We start from the raw sequence: 24,860 nt of genomic DNA, 5'->3' as shown, positions 1-24,860 counted from the left end.
CTTAAAAAACATGCCTCCAAATACCAGTTGCTGGAAATCAGAATTGGAGAGAATGCTTTTGCTGTTAGGTCCTGGTTGTGTTCTTTCCACAGGGGCATTCAGCTGGCTACTGTGAGAACAAGATGCTGGACTAGATGGGTCTCTGGTCTGATCCAGCAAGGCTCTTATGTTCTTGTGGTTTTTGTGCCAAGCAATGTAAACAAAGGCTCACAAGTACTGTGTGAGATCTTCTGGCAAGCTGAGGACTGAGAATGATGGGGACTGTAGCCCCAGATCAGTAGCATGGAAAATACTGTAGTGGTTCCATGGTGGAGCAGTCTTTAGTACTGGGTAGTACCTCATCTTTGTTGATAGTCAGAGCCCCTAAGACTGTTCCCAGTGGTGGACCTTGGCATCTCAAATTTCCGTGGCACCCTGCGTGATGTCAAAATCTGGTGCCCCACACATCTTGCCTTCCATTGGCTGTCATAGTTGTTGTGCCTGCTGCAGCATGCTAGAAACTCTCGTGTCCGGTGCAACCACACTGGTACTGCTCCCCTAGATCCATCTTTTCTGTTCCTGCATGGTTTGTAGCAACAGGGTTCTGGCACCACTTGAATTAAAGTGGATACAATTCCATTTTGAAGTTTACTTCATAAGGTTATTTCTTTTGTGGGTGAGAGGCCCCATTTCAACTGGGGATGAGAGTCACTTTGGGATTTGTGCCATGGCTCTGTTGTGTCCCGACCTTGAAAATAGAGCATCTCTGAGTCAGCAATCTTTCCTCCCCTTGGTTGGAGTGGGAATAATATGATGGTGATGATGACGATGTATACCCCACCCACCTGGCAGGGTTTCCCCTGGAAAGCAGCTGGTGCTGCTCTTACTTTGCTCCACATCTTCCCTCACCTTTGGGAGAGAAGCAAAGCAGCTGCTTGGCCACAAGAACCCACCCTTTGTGTCACTTGGTCTGACCCTGTTCTTCAAAGCTCAGAAGGAGAAACACATATCCAGCTGTAATTCTGCAATATGCTTTCCTAGCTATCTAGTTGTTTTCTAGTGTCTAATAGCCAGCAAGATCTAAAATTGATAGCAGCATATACAGTGAGGGGGGAAAGTATTTGATCCCCTGCTAAATTTGCCCGTTTGCCCTCTGACAAAGAAATGACCAGTCCATAATTTTAATGGTAGGTTTATTGTAGCTGTGAGAGACACAATAACAACAGGAAAACCCCCAGAAACCCAGAAGACAAAAGTCAGAGATTGATGTGCATTATAATGAGTGAAATAAGAATTTGATCCCTTTGCAAAAGATGACTTAGCACTTGGTGGCAAAACCCTTGTTGGCAGTTACAAAGGTCAGATGTTTCTTGTTGGTGGCCACCAGATTTGTTACAAGTGCTGTTCGACTAAGCATCTGTGGAAGTCCTGTCTGGAGGGGGCTGCTTCCGAAGGTCATTTGCACCGTCAACAGCAGCAAAAGAAGCAAGAGGAAGCAGACGGTGCACCTCGTGACTGCAGTGGACGAGAGTTCTGAAGATGAGCAGCAAATCATTTGGGTCATCAGTTCAGGCAGTTCCAGACAACTGACTGCTTCAAAGGTGTTTTTTGCCAAGAAGGCCTCTTCGCCACGAAAACAGGTCGTGTTGGCAGACGGGAGGAAGTCCAACGTGAAATCGGAGGGATCTGTCTTCGTACCCTGTCTGCACACGCAGCTGGACAATGTACTGTCCATTCCCTCGCTGCAGAGCAACCTGATGTCTGTCTCTTGTTTGGTGAATTCTGGGTTTTATGTTCTTTTCAAAGACGCATGTTGTGAAATCCAGAGGGACGGAGTAACATTGGGGAGGGCTCTAGCAGACTGCCCGTTCTGCTGGAAGGGTGAGCTCTTTTGCCTGAAATAGCACCGGTGCTTTGAAGGTCGGGGAAACCGCTAGAGCGACGCGGTGTTACGATATGAGAGCAACGCAGCTGCAAACTGGCAGCTTGGTGAAGACATCACATGATGTGACTAGCTGTGGGAAAGAATCTTCCCGGAAGTTCACAGGCTTCTCAAAGCTTTGTGAAGTGTGTAATATGAGACCTTCCTGTTGCGTATGTGAAGGAAGTCTTAGTCACTTGCTTGCTGAACACTGAACTGTTCAGACATGTTTTTTGTAGAGTTACATCAGTCAGAAATAAACAAGATGTAAAAGGATTTCTGACTATCTCCTTTCTCTTGCCGGTATGCAAGGAGGGAGGGGGTGTGCATTTTCCACGCTGGGAAATGTCGCCTATCAAGATCTCCCTGGTCTGTCCGGGATGTCAGCCAGAGGAAGATCACCGGTAAACAAGCTCCGAGAGCAGGGAGAGGGGCCAGCCTCTCCGGAGGGGACTTGTTTTTCCAACATATGGTAGCAGAGGATGGTTGCTGGATTGTATACATCCTCTGCAAGAAAATGGTAGCACGTGGATGGTGGCTACAAAGTAACGACTAAGGACAGCTGGTGGAGACGTGTTTGCTGTTTTGCTACGTTCCACGGACCCCTGATGATTGCTGATTTATGGCTGTATGGTGAACGCGGATTGAAAATTCTTCGGTTCACTGAAGGGCTCCTCTTTTTGGATTAAAACAGAGCGGAGAGAAGGCCACATACCAAGCATTCCGGGGGAGAGCTGATAACTGCCGTTGCCTAGCAACAAGACGTGACTACTTTCTGGGGCTGATTTATGAGCTCGTTAGCTTCAAAGGCAAAGGGAAGCAAGCCAGAGCAGTAAAAAGGCACAAAGGCTGCAAAGGGCTGTTGGAAGGGACTTTCCTTATTTGTATCTGCCCATTCTTCTAGTCTCCCAAGAAGGAGCCTGGCATATAGTTTGGAGGCTACATCTAACAAACTAATGGGTCTATAATTGGCAGGGTTTTTCTTATCACCCTTTTTATATATTGGGGCAATTATACTCAACTTCCACCCTTCAGGTATGCGACCTGAGCTGTTAATGTATGAAAACAATTTTGCAAAAATGGGTGACCAGAAATCAGGTATTATCTTATAGATCTCCATTGGGATCATGTCTTCTCCTGGAGCTTTATTAGCTAGTTGGCTTTCGATTAGCCTCTTAATCTGATTGGGCGTGACGTCTGGCCATTCTGTCAGTTCTGATAATTGAGTATAGTAAACTTGTGGGGGTGGGTCAGGACAGGGGCCATATATTTCTGTAAAATATGTCACCCAATCCTTTCCTTGGACAGATGCTTCTAACGAGTAGCCCAGCCCATTTGTGCCTTGGGCAACCAGATGCCAAAATTTCCATGAGTCCTTTTGAAGTGCTGCATCTCCCAATTCTTTCCACTGTTGTTCATAATATATTTGTTACTTGCTTTTGAGTAATAATTTATAATTGTTTCGTAACTGGGCTACCTCAGCTTGTAGAGCAAGATTGTGCTTATCTTGTTTTAACTTCAATTTTCTAAGTACCCTAGCTAGGTATTTGTTGCTATTCTGACATTCCTTATCAAACCAAGTCTGTCTCTTAAACTTTTTTTTTTATCACATTATCTGTGGTCGTCAGTGGGCGCATTCGGTTGATTATATTCTCATAAAGTCCAATTATGTTTCCTGTTTCTAACAACATTTCCCCCTTTAATAAAGCAAATTCATGGGAATCCAGGATCTGAATCATTTTTTCTTGGACCTGTGCATTCCATTTTAACCTTCTATTTCCAAGTATCAGATATTCTGTTTCATCCAATAATTTAGGAAAGGCAGGAGAAAAGAATGATGTCAGAGATAACTCAAGTGGAAAGTGGTCACTTTCAGCTCTGGGAATTATCATAGAATCATAGAATCATAGAGTTGGAATAGACCACAAGGGCCATCGAGTCCAACCCCCTGCTGAAGGGAACTGCTTCTGCACATAACTGTGGCATTATGGGAAGTCTTGCTTCTTTTCTCTGGCATTCTGGGAAGTCTCGTTTATAAGCTTTTCCCTGCTTCTGCACACACTGTGCAAACCTGTTCTAAATACCAAGACATTCCCTCATTGCTAAGTTCATGAAAAACACTATGACCTGTACTTAATGCACAGCTGACCACATCTACGGAATTCAATTATTATATTCTTTCATGTTATGATCAATCATTAGTAATTGTTTTAGTCATGCTATATCAATCTTTAGTTATAATTTAATTAGGAGGTTTCATGCCTGTCTAGTTCCACTTTCGTTTCCCAGCCTTTAATCTATCGGTGATTAATGTTCACATGTAATTCCCGCCTTGTACTTATGTTAACCAATCAGCAACAAGTTGCTTTGTGTTTGTATCAACCAATCAGCCACAAGCACACCTGTGGCAATGTTTGTAATATTCAATAAAAGAGAGTTCCCGGGGCTCGCCCCGGCAGACGCCTCTCTGATGACACCTGCTACTCGTCTGTCGTGGTTTCATTCCAACACCCTGCCAAGCAGGAAACACCATCAGAGCACTCCTGACATATGGTTGTCAAGCCTCTGCTTAAAGACCTCCAAAGTAGGAGACTCCACCACACTCCTTGGCAGCAAATTCCACTGTCAAACAGCTCTTACTGTCAGGAAGTTCTTCCTAATGTTTAGGTGGAATCTTCTTTCTTGTAGTTTGGATCCATTGCTCCGTGTCCGCTTCTCTGGAGCAGCAGAAAACAACCTTTCTCCCTCCGCTATATGACATCCTTTTATATATTTGAACACGGCTATCATATCACCCCTTAACCTCCTCTTCTCCAGGCTAAACATGCCCAGCTCCCTTAGCCATTCCTCATAAGGCATTGTTTCCAGGCCTTTGACCATTTTGGTTGCCCTCCTCTGGACACGTTCCAGTTTGTCAGTGTCCTTCTTGAACTGTGGTGCCCAGAACTGGAAACAGTACTCCAGGTGAGGTCTGACCAGAGCAGAATACAGTGGCACTATTACTTCCCTTGATCTAGATGCTATACAGTGGTGCCTCGCAAGACGAAATTAATTCGTTCCGCAAGTCTCTTCGTCTTGCGAGTTTTTCGTCTTGCGATGCATGGTTTCCCATAGGAATGCATTGAAAATCAATTAATGCATTCCTAGGGAAACCGCCTTCAGACCAGGTCCGGGGACAGTCTGTCCCCGGACCTCTTCTGAAGGCTGGGGGGGGGGACAAGGGCTTTTCTTCCCACCCCCAGCATTTTAAAAAACCCCGGGACAGCGGAGGACTTCTCGGCTGTCCGGGCGATCTTAAAATGCTGGCGGGCGGCATTTTAAAATCGCCCCGGGACAGCGGAGGACTTCTCCGCTGTCTGGGGTGATTTAAAAGCCCCTGGGAAGGCAGGCAGGGGGGACAAAGACTTTTGCCCCCCGCCCGCCTTCAGAAGGTGTTCCCGCCCCCCCGCCCGGCTTCGGAGCAGCGTTCCGAAGCCCGGCGGCGGCGGGAGGAGGCTGTCCCGGATATTTCCCTATGGGCTGTCGTCTTGCGAAGCAAGCCCATAGGGAAATTCGTCTTGCGAAGCGCCTCCAAAACGGAAAACCCTTTCGTCTAGCGGGTTTTCCGTCTTGCGAGGCGTTCGTCTTGCGAGGTACCACTGTACTCCTATTGATGCAGCCCAGAATTGCATTGGCTTTTTTAGCTGCCGCGTCACACTGTTGGCTCATGTCAAGTTTGTGGTCAACCAAGACTCCTAGATCCTTTTCACATGTACTGCTCTCAAGCCAGGTGTCACCCATCTTGTATTTGTGCCTCTCATTTTTTTTTGCCCAAGTGCAATACTTTACATTTCTCCCTGTTAAAATTCATCTTGTTTGTTTTTGCCCAGTTCTCTAATCTGTCAAGGTCGTTTTGAAGTGTGATCCTGTCCTCTGGGGTGTTAGCCACCCCTCCCAGTTTGGTGTCATCTGCAAATTTGATCAGGATGCCCTTGAGTCCATCATCCAAGCCGTTGATAAAGATGTTGAATAAGACCGGGCCCAAGACAGAACCCTGTGGCACCCCACTAGTCACTCTTCTCTAGGATTAGTCACTCTTCTCCAGGATGATAGAAGGTATCTCGGTTAACTGGCACATTATTAGATGTTAGGATATAATCTATGGTGCTAGTAAATCCTCTGGGGGAGATAAAAGTAAAATAACCCTCTTGATCCCCTTGACCGTGCCCATTGCATAACAAAAGGTTATGCTTTATTATAAGTTCACAAATATATTTCCCAGCGTGATTAGAGGTGGTGTCCATTGCTGCCCTCTGACAGATTTCAGGTTCGTCCTCCAAGTTTAGACCAGATAATATTGTATTTTGTGGGGAAACAAGGCTGATCCGGGCATTGAAGTCACCTCCCAAGACAAGCCGAGGGTTAGGTGTCACAGAGTCTATACTTTCGAGTAGTTGGTCAAGTTTATCCCAATATGATCTCAGTTCCCCAGAAGACTTTACTGGAGGTATGTACACACAGATGCAATAAGTATTTCCCAGAAGACTATCAGAAAGGGACAACACTAAAAAATTAGGGGTGGTCAACGAGGGACACTGTTGAATTGATACATTAAGAGAGGTTGACACCAGCACCGCCAGCCCCCCACTAGGCCTTCCATACTTTACAGTTTTAAGAGCTGGTTGAGTGTAACTTGTAAAACCCTGTAGTTCAACCATAGTGCCCTCTTTTGCCCAGGTTTCTTGAAGAAAGATGTAAAGGGAAGTCTTCTTTCTGCACATAACTGTTAGTCTCTTTCTGCACAAAACTGCTCCATTTTGGGGAAGCCTTGCTCCTCTTTTCTCATGCTTTCTGAGAAGTTTTGCTTGTAGGCTTTTCCCTGCTTTTGCACACACTGTACGAACCTGCTTTTCATGCCTAGCTGACCACATCTACAGAACCTGATTGTTACATTGTTACATGCTATGATCAATCATTAGTAACAGACATCCTAAGCTCATGGAAAACAAACTGTATCTGCTCTCCATGCCTAGCTGACCACATCTACAGAACCTGATTGTTATATTGTTTGTGCCATATTAATCTCTAGTTATAATTTAATTAGGAGGCTTCATGCCTGTCTAGTTCCAGCTTCGATTCCCAGCCTTTACTCCATCGATGATAAATGATCACATGTAATCCCCACCTCTCACATGTAATTCCCACCTTATGCTTATGTATCAACCAATCAGCGACAAGCACACCTGCGGCAATGCTTGTAATATTCAATAAAAGAGGCTCTCAGGGTCCGCCCAGACAGACGCCTCATGTTACACCTGCCTCTCTCGTCTCCTGTGATTTTTCATTCCTACAAAGATGATATCATGTGTTTGTAGATAAGAACAGAAATCACTGTCTTGGATCTTGTTCATCCACCCTGTTACATTCCATGAGAGAAGTTTAATTGTTTTACAGTGATTTACTCTTAGTCAATTGTTGGCCAATGTACTCTCAGAGTTTACCAGTTTTTGAGGCAACAGAGTATTGCTAATGCTAGTGGAATAATCCAGATGTTCGATTATTTCAGTCGTTGTACATAAAGTGCTCACATTTGTAATTACTGGGCCTTTTCTTTGCAAATTATTTGCCAATGGGGATTTCTTGGGTGTGTTTCCTGACTCCTCCTCTTCTAAATATCTCATCTTTGTCCAATACTCCGGTGGTTCTATAGTTATCATTCTGTTGTGGCCATTGGGTCTATTATCAATCTCTGCCTCCGGTTCTTTAATCTCTTTCAATGTCTGGCTCATAAGATCAAGCCTCTTGATAACTGTTTGTTGCTCTTCCTGAGGGAGATTCCTAAAGGAGCTGAGAAAATCCTCTTCCAAAGGATTTACAGAGTGCTCAGATTCCTGAAGATGATTGTCTAGAGGAATCGGCTGTTCCTTTTGGCTCACCTGGTTATTTTGATGTTGGGCATGATCCTGCGAATTCAACTCAGGCATGTCTGTTTCCTCCCCACCTGTCAAGTTTTTTGTGATGTCATTACTTCCATTGGGGATCCAGGCTTTGGTTTTGTGAGCCCCTCTGAAGCACCAGTCCTCATCTTACATAAGGGTGCAACAATAGAATTGCGAAATACCCGGGTTGGAAAAACTCCTCTGCTTGACAATCTGAATTTCAGCTTGTGAATCAGTGAGGGCAGTCTAGTAGAGGAAAAAGTTAACATAATTTTTTGGATTTGATTTGTGGTATTCAAGAGTTCAGTCCTAACGAGGTCGATCTCTGGAAGTCCAATGCCAAGTAAGTCTGAGAAATGTCGTTTGGAATGCTGGGCACCTTTCCAGCTAGGAGTTTGATCTGGCCTTCCACAAATTGTCATGCAGATCTTTTTTGGTTGGAAGATTAAATAAGAAGAGTTTGTTTTAAGAGCCTCTGCACGTTCTATGTTGAGCTTAGGGGTCTGCTCTTGTTGTCACCAATTTCCTTTGGTACTATGGTGTTCTGTTGATGCCTGCTTGGTATTAACTGATAAACTGTGGACCTCTTTGGATAATTGGGTTATTTGAGAGGCAATACCTCTAATTTGCTGGAAGATATGTTCAACCTTTCTTGCAATTAGAGTTAATTGGGTGCTCTCCCTATTTGTTATTCCTTCCTCTCTGAGGAGCACAGGATCAACTTGCCCCATTGCTGTAGCCAGTTCCACGCTCTCACCTTGAATACTCTCCCCACACTCACAATCATCTTCAAGAGGAGAAAACCGGTTTTTTGTTGGAACTATAAAAGCAGATTTGTTTAAAAAGTCCTCTATTTTAGATTGTTTGGGAACCGGTGAGAGAGCTACATCCTCTGGGTCCCTGTGGCGTTTACTAGCAGGCATAGCGTCACCGTGGGGAGTAAACAAGGAGAGGTTTCACCAACCAAAAAAGAGAGAAAAAATAGAAAGTGCTCAGTTTGTTCAGTTTAAGAGCTTCTCTGTGTGGAGACTGCCAGGAGTTTCAGGAACAAAGTATAGAAGGGAGTTGGCGGTTAATAGCTAGCAGCTGGCGGCCTGCCCAGGATGCTTCACAGAACTTGCCAAAGATGTTTCTCATAGCATAGACAAGAAGGTGCTGTTAGAATCTCAGTAAGTTAAAAAGTAGAGAAGTAAAAAAGGAAAAATTACTTCCCTGGGTGGCAGTCAATGCTAATTACAGTCCTGTTATCTACGGAGCTCCGAAGCCTGCTTGCTAAGCCGTCGCCATCTTGGACCCAAAGTCGGGACTTTCCAAGTGGAGCTTGCTGCCAGCTTGTAAACAGCTCATAGACTTTTGGATTTTCCAGCTTGTAGCTGAAAGCTGAAGCTTGGAATCAAGATGGATGCCAAGAAAGGGGCAGGTTTACCTTATCCACCTCCCCTGACTAATGACAATTATTCCTCATGGTCTGTGAAAATGAAAGCCATGCTTCAGAGTCAGAGGGTGTTTGGAGTGATTGAAAATCCAATCCCAGCTGCACCCACACCAGCTTGGAATTCTCAGAATGTGAAAGCCAGGTCAGCAATGATTCTGTGTGTCTCAGATGAGCAGCTCGTGCATATAGCAGATATGCAACACGCGCGCGAAATTTGGCAAACGCTGCAAAGAATCCATCGAAGGGATGCTGCAGGTACTGCGCTGTTGCATTTTGAAAAACTCACAAACATGAGACTGGCGCCTGATGGGGATGTGATGGTGCATTTGACAGAGATGAAACATTTACGCCAGCAGATGGCGCAACACAATTTCCCTCTTCAGGAAGAGATATTTTGCTTTATGATCATTAACAGCCTTAATCGGACTTACAAAACCGTTGCAAGTCAACTTGGATCTCTACCTGTATCTGTTAACTTTTGATAAGAGTGATTACAAAAGTTGTACTGCATGTGAGTCTAAAATGCTTTCTCTTGCAGGTATATCGGACGGAGCCAAGGATAAAAGGCACCTAAGATTACCAGTGTTGGGGGGGCACTAGGGGGCGCATCAGAAGATGGCTGACAATAACATCTCTCCGACCCACACGAGGTAATTTGGAGGCTATGATGGGGGTAATTAGCCTCCTTGGGTCCCCCCAGGATGGTGGGGGGGACTGCCCTTGCCTGCTGTGCCCTACACCACCCCCGAATTTGTGGGGGTGGGGGCACTAGGCACAAAGCCCTCCTGTGGGATTCCGGCACTCCTGGACGCCGTCCCTGATCCGCGCCACTAGCTGCAAGAACTTCAAAAGAAACAATTTGGATGAAGCTAATTGCACATATTTCAACGAAGAAGGGGGAGTAAAGACTGCTGACAGAAGAGATCTCTGATAAAACAAGACAAGAATAAATCATGAGAAGATACGCCAAGATACGGTATGGCAAATGACTGATGGGGGAGGGAGGGAAAACTTTCCTTTCTTTCCTTATGTGATTAAACAAGAACCCCTCCCCTCACGAGTCATAAATGTCGTTTTAAGGACTTAAGCTGTGGATTTAAGACTGTGTGAAGATAAACTTTCGAACCAAAGCATGTTTTAAGAAGAGCGTGGAATGTACAAGAGCTCTGGAATGACGCAGTTAAAATTGCCGTCGCCATATTGGGAAGTTCTGCCGGAGGTTTTGAGTCTGGGAGGAGAAATAGAGAAATAGAGCTGCTTTTATACTGTGGGTGAAACCCCTCAGAGGGACTCAAGAGCGGCAGTTTTGTGAGATAATGATGGAAAGAGTGATGTTATCTATGAAGGTGATGATATATGAAAACCATCTCGATTTGAGGATTGGAAGAACGGAAAAATTCACACAGGATTAATATTGGTGTTTATCGGCTTAAGGAGACTATCAGAAGAGATCGTAAAGAAAAAAAAGAGAAAATATATGAACAAGATGTGATGTGGAAACAGCAAGATAAGAGTGGATAGAATTATGAACTCTGTTTGGACTGATTTGGTCTGATTTGGACATTAATGCAGTAGCAAGAAGATGATCAGAATCCCCCTTCGGATCTTGAAATATGGGTCCCCCCAACAAAATTTAAAATTCGGCTTTGTAATTCGGAACTTATGTGATGTGATTTAATTTGATTTGATTGGCCGGTTAATAAAAATTATTTATATATAAAAAAAAAGATTACCAGTGTTTTTCATCGAGTGTGTGCTGATGTAATTGGTCCTCTAGCACCATCTAGAGGCAATGCAACATACTACCTTGTATTTGTTGATCATTTTTCTCAATATGTATGGCTATATATATTGGGATCACCCAGAGAAACCTTAGCAAGGTTTAAAGAGTTTTGTGATAAGGTTAAGAATATTCATGATTGATTGAAAAAAGTATTGGTGGAAGAGATTCATAAGGACCAAGCAGGCTTTCTCCCAGGAAGACATTTGTCAGACAACATGAGGAATATAATAGACATTTTGGAATTATTAGAAGTGAACATAAACACTAAAGCAGTATTGATATTTGTGGACGCGGAGAAAGCCTTTGACAATATCTCTTGGAGTTTTATGAAGAAGAATCTACATGGGATGGGGGTAGGACAAGGATTTGAGAATGGTATGGGTGCAATATATTCAGAACAAAAGGCTAAATTAATTGTAAATAATGTGATAATGGAAGAATTTAAAATAGAAAAAGGGACACGACAGGGGTGCCCAATTTCCCCATTACTTTTTATATCAGTCCTGGAGGTTTTGCTAAATATGATTAGAAGAGACCAGCTGGTTAAAGGGGTACAGGTCGGAGCCAAACAGTATAAATTGAGGGCCTTCGCAGATGACTTGGTACTTACTTTACAAGAGCCAGACACTAGTACGAAAAGGGTTTTAGAATTAATTCAAGAATTTGGTCAAGTTGCAGGATTTAAGTTGAACAAACAAAAAAACAAGGTATTGGAGAAAAATCTAACAGTTACTGAAAGGGAGAGGTTCCAGAATGAAACAGGTTTAACTGTGGTTAAGAAGGTGAAATACTTGGGGATTAACATGACATCTAAGAATGTGAATCTATTTAAAGATAATTATGAGAAATGCTGGAGAGAAGTAAAAAAAGACTTAGAAATATGGTCAAATTTGAAGCTTTCCTTGTTAGGCCGAATTGCTGTTATCAAGATGAATGTACTGCCTAGAATGTTATTTTTATTCCAAACATTGCAAATTGTGGACAAGATGGATTGCTTCAAGAGGTGGCAGAAAGATATTTCGAAGTTTGTCTGGCAGGGCAAAAAACCCAGAATAAAATTTAAGATCTTAACTGACGCAAAGGAAAGAGGGGGCTTTGCCCTGCCGGATTTTAAACTGTATTATGAATCAGCAGCTTTCTGCTGGATGAAAGACTGGCTACTTCTTGAGAATACAGATATTTTGGATTTGGAAGGTTTTAATAATGTATTCAGATGGCATGCATATATATGGTATGACAAGGTTAAAGCTCATAAAGCGTTTAAAAATCATATTGTTAGGAAAGCATTATATAATGTTTGGATCAGATATAAAGATTTGTTGGAAAATAAAACCCCAAGGTGGTTGTCGCCAATGGAGGCTAAAGCTGTGAAAAAGCTCAATATGGAGGCCAAATGGCCAAAATATCGGGAAATTTTGGAACAGGAGGGAGATAAACTGAAATTACAGAGTTATGAGAAATTGAAGGTCAAGGTACGAGATTGGCTCCATTATTACCAAATAATGGAGGTTTACAAACAGGATAGGAAAATTGGCTTCCAGGTGGAGAAATCAAAATTAGAAACAGAACTGTTAGAACACAATACTAAGAATTTGTCAAGAATGTATAACTTGTTGCTGAAATGGAATACACAAGATGAAACAGTGAAATCAGCTATGATAAAGTGGGCACAAGACATTGGTCATAACATTATGTTTGCTGACTGGGAACAGTTGTGGACCAAGGGCATAAAATTTACGGCATGTAATGCCTTAAGAGAGAATATTATGAAAATGATTTACAGGTGGTACATGACCCCAGTCAAACTTGCAAAAATTTACCACTTGCCTGATAACAAATGTTGGAAATGTAAAGAAACTGAAGGTACTTTTTATCACCTTTGGTGGACGTGCCCGAAGATTAAGGCTTTCTGGGAAATGATATATAAGGAAATGAAAAAGGTACTTAAATGTACTTTTCCTAAGAAACCAGAGGCCTTTCTCTTGGGCATTGTCGGCCAATTGGTGTCAAAGAAAGATAGAACTTTTTTTATGTATGCAACAACAGCAGCAAGAATACTCATCGCAAAGTATTGGAAGACACAAGATCTACCCACTCTGGAAGAATGGCAGATGAAGGTGATAGACTACATGGGACTGGCTGAAATGACTGGCAGAATCCGAGACCAGAGGGAAAGAGACGGCGGAAGAAGATTGGAAGAAATTTAAAATTTATCTTAAGAAATATTATAAAATTAATGAGTGTTAAAATGGTGTGGTTATAGAAAGTAAGGGATTACAGCTGAAAAAGATTAAGTAAAAGAAAAGAAAAGGAAACAATTGGATAAAATTAAGGGGGAGGATTTGCTGAAACAAATTTGGAAATTGGAATGCAGAAAGGGGAGGTATGGGGAAGTCGGTGAAGTAAGGTTTAAGAAAAAAAAGGATTTGAAATTATACATGTTTGTTTGTTTTTGTGTGTGCATGTCTGTATTGTGTAATATGTGTGTTTTTATAATTTGTGAAAATTCAATAAATATTTATAAAACAAAACAAAAAGGGTTTTCTTGTGTGGGTGTTTCTTTGTGGCTGATTAGCTGTTCTCCCTGTGCAAAGGTCAGAGGGGGCAGGGTTTCTGTTGAGGCAGGTGATTAGCTGTGGGAGGAGCTTATCAGAGCTAGCAGGGCAGCGGCGCGCGCAGTTTGATCCATCTTTTAGATTTAGGGGAGCTAGTCTCAAACATTTGTTGGGGAAGACCTAGGTTTTTTGTGTTTTTTTGTGGGCGAAGTTATTTGTCCTGTCTTCATGCTTTTTATGATGGAGGACCGCTGTAGCCACCCCCAACGACACGTTCTCAAGATGGAGGGGGAGGGAACAGCTGCAGTCGCCTGCAGTTCCTGCGCAATGTTTGCCATCTTGCCAAAGGTTGCAGGCAGCTTTACCTGCAGCAATTGCATGTTGATTGCCCTCTTAAAAGACAAAGTCCAGCAACTGGAGGAACGTGTAGCTACGCTCCAAAGAATTAGAGAGCTGGAGATCTTCTTGGAAGCAACAGAGCACACCGTCTCCACCAAGGAGGAGACAGTGGACTCCCCTGAGAAGGAGGCTAGTTCACCAACACAGGAGCCAGATATATGGAGAAACGTGACTCAAAGAAGTAGGAGGCCCAGGGTTCGCTCTGATTGTTTAGAAATACACAATCGCTTTGAGGTCCTCTCCCCTAGCATGGAAGACGAAGAGCAGACTCCATTTGAGGATCTCTCCCTCATTACAGTCGATCAGGTATATGAAGACGAGCAGCAAAGTCAGTCCTCAGGGAATGTGCAGGCGACCTTGGAACGGACAGCTCACGGAAGAACCCCGACCAAACCTAAGAGGAGGCGTGTAGTGGTGGCAGGGGATTCCCTACTGAGGGGAACAGAAGCAGTGATCTGTGGGCCTGACAAGATGTCTCGGGAAGTGTGCTGTCTCCCCGGGGCTAAGATTCAAGATGTAACTGAACGACTGCAAGGAATCATAAAACCCACTGACAAATACCCCTTCCTCTTGGTTCATGTGGGAACCAATGACACTGCAAGCAATAGCCTCCAGAAGATCAAAAGAGACTACGAGACTCTCGGCAGGAAATTGAAGCAACTAAATGCACAAATTGTCATCTCATCTGTCCTCCCAGTTGAACGACGTGGCCCAGGGAGAGAGGGAAAAATTGTGGAAGTGAACAGCTGGCTTCGCAAATCGTGTAAACAGGAATGGTTTGGATTCTTCGATCACGGACTGCAGTTTCTTGAAGATGGACTTCTGGCAAGTGATGGGCTGCACCTCACAACGGTTGGGAGAAAGTTTTTTGCCAAGAATCTCAGAAACCTCATCAGGAGGGCTTTAAACTGACTAATGTGGGGGAGGGAGACAGTGCTCCTGAAGGTAGGAGTCTATCAATTGATGAAGATGATCATCCAAATGTCATAGACCAAATGGAGCAAACAGCACGCAGACCTAGTGGTGGGAGGAAAAAATCCTTAAATAAGAGACACGGGGGAGTGATTAATGGACTTCAATGTCTGTACACTAATGTGCAAAGCATGGGAAATAAACAAGATGAGCTTGAGCTCTTGGTACAGCAAACTAAATATGACATAATAGGCATCACTGAAACCTGGTGGGATAAGTCCCACGATTGGAATGTAAAAATGAGGGGATACAATCTATTTCAGAGACACAGACCAGACAAGAAAGGAGGAGAAGTGGCGTTATATGTCAGGGATGTGTATACCTGTGAAGAGATCCAGGATTTAGAACCTCAAAGCCAAAGTGAGAGCATTTGGGTCAAAATTAAGGGAGAGAAGAATAACAGAGACCTCAATGTGGGAGTTTACTATAGATCCCCAAGCCAAACGGAGGACATAGATGATGCCTTCCTGGAACAGATGGCCAAGCATGCAAAAGGAAGAGATAGTAGTAATGGGGGACTTCAATTACCCGGATATTTGTTGGATGTCGAACTCAGCCAAGAGCATAAGGTCAAACAGATTCCATACTGGCCTTGCAGACAACTTCATTGTCCAGAAAGTGGGAGAAGTCTTATTCAACATCTTTATCAACGACTTGGATGATGGACTCAAGGGCATCCTGATCAAATTTGCAGATGACACCAAACTGGGAGGGGTGGCTAACACCCCAGAGGACAGGATCACACTTCAAAACGACCTTGACAGATTAGAGAACTGGGCAAAAACAAACAAGATGAATTTTAACAGGGAGAAATGTAAAGTATTGCACTTGGGCAAAAAAAATGAGAGGCACAAATACAAGATGGGTGACACCTGGCTTGAGAGCAGTACATGTGAAAAGGATCTAGGAGTCTTGGTTGACCACAAACTTGACATGAGCCAACAGTGTGACGCGGCAGCTAAAAAAGCCAATGCAATTCTGGGCTGCATCAATAGGAGTATAGCATCTAGATCAAGGGAAGTAATAGTGCCACTGTATTCTGCTCTGGTCAGACCACACCTGGAGTACTGTGTCCAGTTCTGGGCACCACAGTTCAAGAAGGACACTGACAAACTGGAACGTGTCCAGAGGAGGGCAACCAAAATGGTCAAAGGCCTGGAAACGATGCCTTAGGAGGAACGGCTAAGGGAGCTGGGCATGTTTAGCCTGGAGAAGAGGAGGTTAAGGGGTGATATGATAGCCATGTTCAAATATATAAAAGGATGTCACATAGAGGAGGGAGAAAAGTTGTTTTCTGCTGCTCCAGAGAAGCGGACACGGAGCAATGGATCCAAACTACAAGAAAGAAGATTCCTTTTTTTAAAAAAAATAAAATTTTTATTGGGTTTTCACATTTTATATTGACATCACAAACACACAAAGACAAAGACAAACATGTATAATTTCAAATCCTTGCTTTCTTAACCACATTCTCTGACTTCCCCGCACCCCCCTTCATATATCCCAATTCCAATAGTTGGCTCAGCAAGTTCTTACTTTCATCTTCACAATATTATTGTAATCATTTTTTTTAACTTAGTTCTTCTTAATTAACCAATTTTAACTTATACATCAATTATAATCTTTACATCCTTTTCTAAGGTCGACGTAGGTTCCCTTCTACAAATTTCCCAATTTTAAATATCAGTTACCAAACAAACTAAACTTAAAAATCATAAAGTTATTGTCAGAGCTGCCCTAGGTCCCAGCTCACAAAGGACCAACGCCAGTCCGTTGTTATATACAAAAGTCTTTATTGAAGTTCAGTTTGTGTTTCACATTAGCAGCGTGCAGCTCTACGTCTGAGACTCTAGACCGCCGAAGCTCCGTCTGAGTCTCCGCCCCCCATACACCAGTTTAAGACCCTAGCCTTGCTCCACCTCTTCCTCTGCTCTTTCCTCCTCTGGGTCCGCCTGTCAGCTGGGGTTTTGCCCTTTCTAGACTCTTCTGACGCTGAGTCCCCTGATTCTTCCCCCTGCCTCCGGCGGGCTTTAGGACCTGGTTCCCGATCCGGGCTGCCTGCTGTCTCGCGCACCTGTACATTTGAACTTGGCGCGCGCGCCCAGCCGGTAACCTTCCTCCTGACCGTTTCACTGCTCCTGTCACTGCTTCCCCCTTCGGGGGGGCTAGCTGGACCTGACACCTGGGACTCTTCCCCCCCACTCTGCTCTGGTGGGGAAGCTGGTCCTGATTTCCAGCTGCTGCTTTGGGAGTCCCCGCTGGCCCCCTGTTTCTGGTGCGTCCCCCCTGGGACCCCCCTCGCCCTGACCATCGGCGCCTCCTTCTGGGAATCTTCTGATTCGCTGGAGAAGCTCATGGAATCTCTTGGGTCACTGTCATACTCCCCTATGCTGCCCTCAGATCCTTCCCCTTCGCTCTCCATCTCCTTTCTCCCCTGTGCCTCTGTCCCTGAGCCCCTGACATCCATCCCCCCCTCGAAGCCCCCCCTTCCCCCTCCCTCTCTTCGGGTGCGGGTTTCGGGTGCTCCAGTGCTGAGGGGGTGAGTGTTGGATACAGTTCCTTCCCCCTGGCGTGCAACCGCCCAGTCGGATCCGGCCCGTCCGTAATGGGCTCGTCGACGTCGATCTCCTCTGCGTCCATCTCCCTGCATTCGTGTTCGAACCCAAGGTCCTCCCCCAACACGTCCATGTCCGTCTCTCCCCCTGTTACCTCGGGTGATGCTGCATGCCAGGGCCCCCTTATCAATTCCCTGCTCCACCCCACCTCCGGTTGAGTGTCCCACCAGTAAGAGCGATCCGTGGCAGACCCCGAGAGTGATCCCTCCGGGGAGCTTGTGTCTGGCACCGTTTCCTCAGCGGTTGAGAACCCCTGGAACGTGCTGGTTGAAAGTGTGGGTATGAAAAGCCAGTCGTCGAAATAATCTGCCGGCATAGGTCTGTGCGGGAAGAGTGCATGGAACTCGTCTTTGAGGTAGTGCTCCTCCAAGGCATAGTCCGGCACCCACCTGTTGGCGCTGGCCGGGGTGCCTTCCCTGGCGAGGAAATATTCAACTCCCTCTTCCCCCCATCTTGAGTCTAAAATCTCCGTGACCTCGTTGAGTGGCGGCGCCCTCGGTGACCCCTCCCCCGTTGGCGACTTCCCGAGTGGGCGAGGTGCGGTCCCTGGCACCTGAAACCTGTGGGGTTCCTTGTAGGGTGTGAGGACTGACCTATGAAATACCGGGTGCATTCTGGAGCCCTCCGGGAGTGTCAACCGGAAGGCTACTGGGTTGATCTGTGCCTCGACTTGGTAAGGCCCTAGCTGCTTGTGTTTGAGCTTCTTCTTAGCTAACGTTCTGGCCGGCACTGCCTGGGCCGCTAACCAGACCCAGTCCCCCACCTGGATGTCTTCCCCGACTCTCCTGTGCCTGTCTGCCTGCACTTTGTAGGCGTGTTTTGCTAGTTCCAAGGTCCTGTGGAGTTGCTCGTGGACCTCCTGCAACTCTGCTGCCAAGTGTTCTGCCCCCTGTGGCTCCCCCTCCCCCTTCGTCTCTAACCCCGGGAAGGTTCTGGGATGCCGCCCATTGTTGGCGAAGAACGGTGTCACCCGTGTAGACCCGTGCTTCGTGTTGTTGTAGGCGAACTCGGCCAACGGAAGGTAGTCCACCCAGGTCGAGGGCTGTTGATTCGCGTAGCATCTCAGGTACTGCTGCATGATGGCGTTGACCCTCTCCGCTTGTCCGTTGGTCTGCGGGTGTCGTGCCGACGCTAAGTTGATCTTGACGTTCAGGATGCCCAGCAGCTTCTGCCAGAAGCTCGAGACGAATTGGCGCCCCCGGTCGGACAGGATGGACCGTGGCAAGCCGTGAACTTTGAACACGTGGTCTATGAACAGTTTGGCGGTCTGTTCCGCTGTGGCCACCTTCGCGCAGGGAATGAAGTGCGCCATCTTGGTGAACAGGTCTACGACCACGAGTACCGCTGTTTTGCCTCGCGAGCTGGGCAGATCTGTGACAAAGTCCAGGGCCACCCTCTCCCACGGTTCGAGCGGCGTCGGTAGCGGTTCCAGCAGTCCCGCCGGCTTTTTGTGCACTGGCTTGGCCCTTTGGCATGTGTCACATCTAGAGACGTAATCCACGACTTCTGCCCTCATCTGGGGCCACCAAAAGTCCCTGGCCACCAATTCCGCCGTCTTGTCCTTGCCGAAGTGCCCAGCAGTGGGCGCGTCGTGTAACTGCTGCAGGACCCTCGCTCGGAGGTCGTCTCCAGGCACGTAGAGAGCTCCTTTGCGGGTGAGCAGTCTGTCACGTATCTGGAACTCGTCGTCCTTCGCTGTGCCTCTTCTCACCTCCTCCATCTTGGATTGTGCGAAGGCATCTGTCTGCAGCGCGCGACGCACTGCGTCCAGGTCCACTGTGGCTGAAGTGCATGCCCACGCCGTCAGTGCGAAAATGTGTTTGGCCGCCACCGGTGCCGCTTCCTCGAGATACTGCGGTTTCCTGGATAGTGCATCCGCCATGACGTTGTTGTCTCCCGGGATGTATTCTATCCTGAAGTCGAAATCCGCGAAGAACTCCGCCCAGCGGATGTGTCTCTGGTTCAGGAACCGCGCCGTGCGCCAGTACTCCAGGTTCTTATGGTCCGTGCGGACCTGCACAGTGTGTCTGGCTCCGATGAGGAAGTGCCGCCACGCCTTGAATGCTGCATGAATGGCCAGCAACTCCCTGTCCCAGATGGTGTAGTTCTTTTCCGACTTGCTGAGTTTCCTGGAGTAGAATGCGCAGGGCCTCCAGTTCCCTTGCGGATCTTGCTGCAACAGGACCGCCCCCACCGCTCTGTCTGATGCGTCAGTCTCAACCCTCATTGGTTTGCCGGGGTTCACGTGTAGCAGCTGTTCTTTGGACGTGAAGAGACGCTTGAGTCTCTGAAAGGACTGCTCCGCCTGGTCCGTCCAGGTGAATTTCTTCTTCTTGGAGCTGAGGGTGTCCATGATGGCCGCCGTCTCCTTCGCGAACCCCTTGATGAACTTGCGGTAAAAGTTGGCGAAGCCGACGAACTTCTGGACCTCCTTCCGATTGCGCGGGCTCTTCCAGTCCAACACCGAGCGGACCTTGGCGCTGTCCATGGCGAGTCCCTTGTCGGACAGCTTGTAGCCCAGGAAATCCACCTCCGTCACATCGAACTGGCACTTCTCCAGTTTGGCATAAAGTCTGTGCTCCCGCAGTCTCTGCAGGACCTCCTTGACGTCTCCCTCGTGAGCCTCCCGCGATTCCGAGAAGATCAGGATGTCGTCTAGGAAGCATACGCACTTCTTGTAGAGGAGGCCCGCTAACACGTGGTGCATGAAGGCTTGGAAACAATGGGAGCCATTTTGCAGACCAAACGGCATAACTCTATATTCATAGGTGCCTAAAGGCGTAAACATGGCCGTCTTCCACTCATTGCCCTCCCGCATGCGTATAAGGTTGTACGCCCCTCGTAGATCCAACTTGGTGAAGATCCGTCCCTTCCTCACCGTCGCGAGCAGGTCGTCAATTTTGGGCATGGGGAATGCCGTGGGCTTTGTCCTGGAATTGATAATTCTGTAATCAACTACGAGTCTGCGTTGGGGCGTGTCCTTCTTCTTCACGAAAAACACGGGACTGCCCCCCACTGTTTTGGATTCTTGGATGAATCCCCGCTTCAGGTTGTGATCTATGAACTCCCTGAGTTCCTGCAGTTCGTCCTCAGACATGGAATACAGTTTTCCAGTCGGCAGCGTCGCCCCCGGTAGGAGGTCAATCGTGCAATCGTAGGGCCGGTGGGGAGGCAGCTTGTCCGCTTCCTTCTCGCAGAAGACCTCCAAAAACGCCTTGTACTTGTCGGGTACCGCCAGCACCATGCCTAGGTGTAGCTGCTGTTCATCTTCCTGTCCCTCCTCTTCCTGACCGGGCTGGATGCAGTGTTCCGCGCAGTAGGAGGAGCAGAAGGTCAATTGCCACTGGTACCACGCTAATGCCGGGCTGTGCCTATCCAGCCAACTCATACCCAATAATATGGGTGTGTCCGACAGGTGGGTGACGTTGAAGCTGATGACTTCGCGGTGATTTCCAATTTGCAGCACCATAGGTGGTGTTTGCTGTAGCACCTGCCCTCCCAGCAGCTCTCTGCCATCGACCGTGACGACGTTTAGGGGCATCGTGGCTGGTAGGAGCTCTACGCGATGTCGCCTGAGGAAATCCACCCCCACAAAGTCTGCATTACTACCAGAGTCAATGGTAATAGGGACTTCCAGGGTGAATCCATTTGGCAGCTGGAGTGATGCGGTGAGTTGCACCACTGGTTTGGGCGGGAGGGGGTCCGTGGGCTGCAAAATCTCTGGGGGCTGCTTCACTGACTCGCCTGGCTGGGCCCCAGTGCCTCTGCCTCCAGCCAGGCTTCGTCGTTTCCCTGCAGCTGTTCCCCCTGTTTCACTGCTCCTCTTACTGTTGCTGAGGCTGCAGTGTGCTTCTGGATCCTCTGGGGACACTCTTTGGCCATGTGCTGTGCACTGTCGCAGATATAGCACTTCCTGTTCCCTCTAGGAGCCTTCGTCTTGACTGCTCCTGGCGGTTGGGCTCTGGTTGCTGTCTGAGCCCTAGCACCACCTATCTCCATCGGCTCTCCCCCCCCCCCCAGTGGAGGCGTGGATTGCGCGCGTCCTGTCTCTCTGGGCAGGAAGGGAGTTGTTCTGGCTGGCGTGCGTGCCATCCGTCCGTCATCCCTGCTCCACGGGCGTTCCTCCAGGCGAACCCCCACCGCCAGCGCTCTCTGGACGACTTCTGTGGTACTGTTGGGTCTGTCCCCCCTTGCCAGCTCATCTTTCATGGCTCCATTTAGCCCCTCCCAGAACAGATCCCTCACGGCAGCTGAGTCCTTCTCCCAGCCCAGCACATTAACTAGCGCAAAAACGCGGGAGTGATATTGTCTCACCGTGGCTTTGCCTTGCTTCAGTCCGTGCATTTCCCTCCTGGCCACATCCACATAAACCGTTGATTTAAAACAAGAGTCCATAGCCGCGATAAATGCTTTTGAATCATGGAGGGCGGGATCATCTTCGCGCCATAAATTGCGCAGCCACGATTTAGCTTCCCCATGCAGATGAGTTATAATGAAGCCCACTTTCTCCTCCTCATCTCTAAAGTATTTCTGAAGTAATTTGAGCGCAAAAACTACGTCTGCTCTGAAGTTAGGATACTGCTCCAGGTTCCCGTCGAAATGGGCTACGATGCTGCCCCCCCGTTTCCCGAGGCCAACTCCCTCCGGCTTGGGTCCCGGCAGCCCCTCTTTGCCCAAATGTTCCCACCTGGTTTGCAGATCTCGGCAGCACGCTTCTGCTTCCTCTTCTCTCTTTCTGGAGGTTTCTACTTCTGCGTAAAGCCTCGTGACTGCTTCCTGCAGTGCTGCCACCTTCTCCTCCGTAGTCATCGTCGCCTATCTTCGTGAGCTCGCAAAAAAAATAATAATTGTGAGACGGAGCTTACTGTCAGAGCTGCCCTAGGTCCCAGCTCACAAAGGACCAACGCCAGTCCGTTGTTATATACAAAAGTCTTTATTGAAGTTCAGTTTGTCTTTCACATTAGCAGCGTGCAGCTCTACATCTGAGACTCTAGACCGCCGAAGCTCCGTCTGAGTCTCCGCCCCCCATACACCAGTTTAAGACCCTAGCCTTGCTCCACCTCTTCCTCTGCTCTTTCCTCCGCTGGGTCCGCCTGTCAGCTGGGGTTTTGCCCTTTCTAGACTCTTCTGACGCTGAGTCCCCTGATTCTTCCCCCTGCCTCCGGCGGGCTTTAGGACCTGGTTCCCGATCCGGGCTGCCTGCTGTCTCGCGCGCCTGTACATTTGAACTTGGCGCGCGCGCCCAGCCGGTAACCTTCCTCCTGACCGTTTCACTGCTCCTGTCACTGCTTCCCCCTTCGGGGGGGCTAGCTGGACCTGACACTTGGGACTCTTCCCCCCCACTCTGCTCTGGTGGGGAAGCTGGTCCTGATTTCCAGCTGCTGCTTTGGGAGTCCCCGCTGGCCCCCTGTTTCTGGTGCGTCCCCCCTGGGACCCCCCTCGCCCTGACCATCGGCGCCTCCTTCTGGGAATCTTCTGATTCGCTGGAGAAGCTCATGGAATCTCTCGGGTCACTGTCATACTCCCCTATGCTGCCCTCAGATCCTTCCCCTTCGCTCTCCATCTCCTCTCTCCCCTGTGCCTCTGTCCCTGAGCCCCTGACAGTTATCCTCCTTTTGGATTCAGAAGCTCTCACCCCCCCCTCTTTCCCGGTTTCGATCCCCCAAAACAGAAAATGTCCACAATATCAGTTCTTAGCCTGGATTTCTCACGTCCGAGGCCTTCAAATCTCCATCAGTCCCTCTCCGCCGGTTTTGTTGATAGTCCTTTATGTTGGTCGTCGAGTCTCGAAGGAGCTCTATCCCAGTAAGATCCAAGTTTCTTCCAGCCAGCCCTCCATATTCCAAAACGGAGCCCCAATCATATTTCTTGCTTCTTTTAAGTCCAAATGTTCCAAATGTCCCAAAGGCTTCCCCTTTCTTCTTGGACAAATTTGCAATCCATAATTCTTCCGATCCCCCCATAAGGGGATCACTCCCTACTTCACTCTCAATTTCAGTCCAAATTTTATATTCCACAATTTCCTTGTTTTCTTTATATTCCACAATTGTAGGGTTCTGGTTGGCCCTCACCAGCAATATTTCCGCTCCTCCTTCTCTCTCCTCTAATTCTGAAAAGATCTCTTCTGATTCAGCTGCAGAGTTGTTTTTTATCATGTCCTTAACACAGTCAACAGGATTATTTACTTTAACATTCAAGGTCACAAGTTTTGTAGCCATAGCTGTGCTCTGGTCTTGTAACATTCCCACGAGAGAAAACATTTTTTCTAACTCGGCTTGTAATTTTCCATCTGCAGCCATTGTAATGTCTCAGAATCCCCCCTAGAGGGATTCTGGTTACTTAGTAGTCCTTCTCCAACAGTCAGTAATCTTATTTATTTATTTCTTCTTTGTTTCCAACAACCTGAAATCAAATGTAACTCATCTAGTCCACAAAGATAGTAAATAACAAATTTTTCTAGCTTTAAAAGCTCGTTTGACAGCTCCTTTGACAGCTGTCAAACTCCTTATGTCTCTTCAGCAGGCTCGCTCACGGATCGCTCACGGATCCGGGGGGGGGGGGGTTCACATCAACTTCTAAGATTCACTTCTCATCCTCCAGCACAAAACTTCTAATGCCAATCGTGGAATTAATAACTCTTGTCTCACAAAGAGAGAGATGGTCTCTCCACCTCAGTTATCCAATTCTTGCTTTAAATATCTGCAGGGAGGGGGGAGCGGACTTCCTTTTAGCACTCCCCCGATCGTTCCAAATTCAAGGAAAAAGAGATTTTTTAAATCCAAATTCCGTACTACTCACGGGTTATTTCTTTTTCAGTCCAAATGTTCAAGGAAAAAAGTCAGTGCTCTCCGGCCATGGCTCGCGGCTTCACTCCACTGAAGTAGCGGTCTACTCACAGCACCACGCCGCTCCCCGCATCCTCTCCAAACCCTTTAAAAAGGCTTCTTTGTGGGTCGGGGGGAGCAAATGGTGCCCACCGAGTCACCAAGTCCACAGGCTTCAGCGCCTGTGGTTTCTGAGGGTCCCCGCGTCGCCGCCGCGGCAGGACCCGTCTTCAGTAGAGCCGATTCCCTCCGGAGCTCGGAGGGAATCCGCCATTGACCAATCACACTAACCCGGAAGTCCCAAGAAAGAAGATTCCACCTAAACATTAGGAAGAACTTCCTGACAGTAAGAGCTGTTCGACAGTGGAATTTGCTGCCAAGGAGTGTGGTGGAGTCTCCTTATTTGGAGGTCTTTAAGCAGAGGCTTGACAACCATATGTCAGGAGTGCTCTGATGGTG

At 47.3% G+C, this 24,860-nt stretch overlaps 1 long non-coding RNA gene across 1 annotated transcript; it reads left to right on the top strand.

Annotated features, from left to right (window-relative positions):
* Window positions 1–3,872: 3,872 nt before the first annotated feature.
* LOC308578301 lies at window positions 3,873–7,198 on the top strand. Its single transcript, XR_014003869.1, has 2 exons — window positions 3,873–4,153; window positions 6,987–7,198. It is a non-coding gene; the product is annotated as an uncharacterized lncRNA (long non-coding RNA).
* The last annotated feature ends 17,662 nt before the right edge of the window (window positions 7,199–24,860 follow it).

Source organism: Podarcis bocagei (genome assembly GCF_964188305.1).
Source record: "Podarcis bocagei genome assembly, chromosome: W".
NCBI lineage: Eukaryota > Metazoa > Chordata > Lepidosauria > Squamata > Lacertidae > Podarcis > Podarcis bocagei.
Note: the sequence above shows the minus strand (reverse complement) of the source record. Positions and strands in the feature narration are given on the sequence as shown.